This window comes from Gavialis gangeticus, unplaced genomic scaffold (assembly GCF_001723915.1).
Source record: "Gavialis gangeticus isolate Ggan-Ray unplaced genomic scaffold, GavGan_comp1, whole genome shotgun sequence".
In the NCBI taxonomy this organism is placed as follows: Eukaryota; Metazoa; Chordata; order Crocodylia; family Gavialidae; genus Gavialis; species Gavialis gangeticus.
Window position 1 is genome coordinate 99,596,486 of NW_017728992.1, and position 3,790 is coordinate 99,600,275.

Below are 3,790 nucleotides of genomic sequence, written 5' to 3' on the forward strand. Positions count from 1 at the left end.
ATCGGATGGACACGTGTAATAATACCAGAGACAGGAGGGAAGCGCAGCTTCCCTTTCCAAGTCATTTTTCTTTACTATGAGGTGGTATTTTTTTGCCTGCCTAATCGCTTCTCTCCATTAAAATCTTAAATTTATTAACATGAAAGGTCAACATGTCCAATAGTATTGAGGACAGATGAGAACAATAAGGAAAACATTTAAAATGGAATAACTTCTTGTACTTTTGATTCTATACATAGTAGATATAGAATCAATATTTAGAGTGAAATAGTTTGCTAAGAGCCACATTCTACATCTCTGTGCAAAAAAAGTAGAAGCTGGGCAAGATATCTTTATGGGAGGAAGATGGAGAAGGAGGGTCCTTTCCATATAGGGCCTGAAGTACTTCTATACATGCCATGATAAGTCCTGACCTGCAGAAATGTCTGATACATCTCCACCTACATAAGGATCATGAATGCAATTGTTCTGTTGCTTTAGCCTATTGTCACACACATAATTCCACCTTCTGCAGAACTCCATAGCACATCTTATAGAAAAAACGTGTTCTCCAAGTTTGTCATGTAAACAGTTTTTAGCTAAATAAATACACTTAATCTTCTCATTGCAATAATCATCCAGTTCTCTGTCTTCTCTGTTTTCATCCTATGTTTTGTATTTCCCAAGCTAATTTATCTCTGGCCAGTTTAATACCCACTTGTTCATGTGCCTGTAGTGTTCTTTAGTGACTAAGTAGCTTTTCACCCTTCATAGTGTATTTATAGGGTAGTGTTATATATACTCTCCAAACCTCTGTTTTGCTAGGTTAAAGAAGCCAAGCTCTTTTAGTTTTCTCCCAAAAGGTAGACTCTGCAGACCCCTTTACACATTCAGGTGAAGGAGTGATAGGATCTGATGCACAATCCACACAACTGTGCCTTCTGCCATGCTGCATGTGCATGCTTGTGGGATCTAGCATCACATGCCTTATTGCTGGTCTAGGATTGCCTTAGACCCAACAACCAGGACCCAGAGTCTGCAGCTACAAGATGCTGCTGGGAGGGAGAGTCCCCTCAAGTGCAATGAAGGCTGGATAAAAAACAGCCATAAAGTTATTAAACATTTTCTAGTGAGTTGGATCTTTATAGTGGGTTGGACCTTTTAATGGCATGTTAGTTAATTTGCACCTGTAGCTGGTCTGTTTAATTGCACAATTAACTCAGTAATTGTATGATACATAGACACCTGCATTTCCTTCATCATCATAGCAGACCTTCTCTGCACCTATTTTAGTTCATCTTTCTTAAATGTGGGTGAACAAAATTGTACACAGTATTGCAGATGAAGTCTCATCACAACCTTGTGACATGGTATTAATACTGTTCTGTTTCCACTAGAAAAGCTTCACATGATACAACCCAGTGTTCACTTTTCTTATGGTCATGGCCAGGTTAACCCTTTAGTGGGCCCAAGGCAAACAAACACATAGAGCCCTATTTGATACTATATATTTATATTACTTTTTCTGTCAATAATTATGATATATAAAATAAGCACAACTGAGCCCTTTTTCACTTAGGGCCCTAGACATGAGGCAAACTAGGCAATGCATTAATCCAGTCCTGTTTATGATGGCATCACTTTAGTGGCTCATGGTGGCCCTGTAATTGATTAGTACACAGCCTGGTTTTCTCCTACTACATTGTTTCCAGCTGATGAGTTCCCAACCTGGAAATTCTTGGCATTAGTTCCCAAATGCATGACATTACATTTCATACTATTAGATTTAAGCCAATTTCTGTTTCTCCAGGCCACAAAGTCATCCAGTTCTTTTTGAATGGTCCTTGCCTGTGTTGATAAAGATCTTTCATGCCACAGCTTTGTGCTACCAATAAATATCCTTAGCATATTTATACTTTTTATACCACAGCTTTTAATGAAAATATTAAATAATAGTCCCATGACCAATCCTTGAGGAACTCCCCTAGCTACCTTCCTTCAGCTCAGTAGGTCCCCTTTTAGCACGACCTCAATGGGGACCTATTGTTTCCTTTATGGTTGTTCAGTGAGTGAACCCTTGTCTTCTGCAGTAGAACTATTCATTTTCTGTGGTACCAGACCGAATGCTTTGTTGAAGTCCAGAAAGCTGAAACAGACCACATTTCCTTGTTTTAGGAAGTCAGTTGTTTTATCAAAGAAATTTATTGCATTCTTCTGACACAACCTACTTTTGGTAAAAAATATTTTGCCTTTTATACCATTTCCCATTTGCCTTCATGTCTTGAATTATAACTTTTTAAAAAGTCTTGCATACTAGTGAACTTGCTCTAATGGAGCTCTAGTTGCCTGGGTCATAGTTTTTTCCTTTCCTCAAACAGAGATGATGCATTTACTCTTATGCATTACAGCGTGAGTAGGGACCTGCCAAATTCATGGTGGAAGTGGAGTGAGCTGTGGCTCTTTTAATCTTGCAGGTTCTCCCATGCCCTTCACTCTGTGCCCTATCCCCCCCCACCCGCTGATTAATGGAGGGACCCTGCTTGTGGCTGGCTCTTGATCAGCAGGGAGTCAAAAACTGTGATTTAAAATATGGCGCTGTTTTTGCCTCCCAACACTGATTGACTGAGGGGCCCAGGATGGTCCTCTTGTTTGCTGCTGACTGGCAGGGAGGCAAAAACTGTGCCAGGTTTAAAACTGTGGTTTTAGCTTCCCTTCTGACCAGGATGGAGTGGTGGGGTCCTCTGCTAATTAGCAGCAAGGGGCAAGATGTATGTGGGGGGAATGTGCAAGATTAAAGGAGCCACCGTGCACTCTACTTTTGCTGTGAATTCAGTAGGTCCCTAAGTATGAAAAGGCTTTGCTACTAGAGTTATAATTCCACATATTGGGGGTGGGAGTGGAGGTAGGGGCAGTTCAGTTTCCTGGGATGGAGTTTATCCAGCTGCTTGACTTGAACACATTAAAGTCTTTGAATTTTGGTTCCCCCTTGGATGCAATCCACACATTTATTCTCACTAGCCATCCTGTTCCATGTTCTACATTTTATTCCATATTTAGGCTAGATATCGGGAGGCGCTACGTCATGGTCAGGGTGGCCAGGATCTGGAACCAACTTCCAAGAGAAGTGGTGCAGGCTCCTACCCTGGGGCTTTTTAAGAGGAGGTTAGATGAACACCTTGCTGGGGTCGTTTGACCCCAGTACTCTTTCCTGCCATGGCAGGGGGTCAGACTAGATGATCTACTCAGGTCCCTTCCGACCCTAGAAACTATGAAACCAAGGTAAAGCATTCATTTATTTTTGGGGCCATAACTTTAGTTTCAATCCTATCCTCCCTTCATGGTGCCTCCACAAAGTCATTCTTTAATTTATGTCTGAAGAATGTTTTGGTCTTCCTTTTACTTTCCTTGGTAGGCTTTAACTCCACCTGACTTTTGATATGGCTTTTTGCACTGATCATTAGAACATTCACACCTTTTCTTTCAAGGCCTTTTATGAAAATATTAAATAAGATCTGTCTCTCAGCCAATCCTTGAGGATCTCCATTAGCAACCTCCCTTCAGTCCAATTTTTTCGGTGCCCCTTTTTTCCATCCCAAATGGAACCTTGGCTTACTTTTAACTACCTTTTCTGGGTGGTTATGCGTTGTTAGGTCTAAAGCACTTTTCTACAAAATTATGTCCAACCCCTCTTCCCCCTCTCTCTCTTTTTTTTTTTTTGTGGTGTTTTCTCCATGCCCTTACTTCATCCTCCTCCTTACCTCTGACTTTGCTGGTTGACATGTGAATGTCTGTACCAGGAGCAGTACTCCTA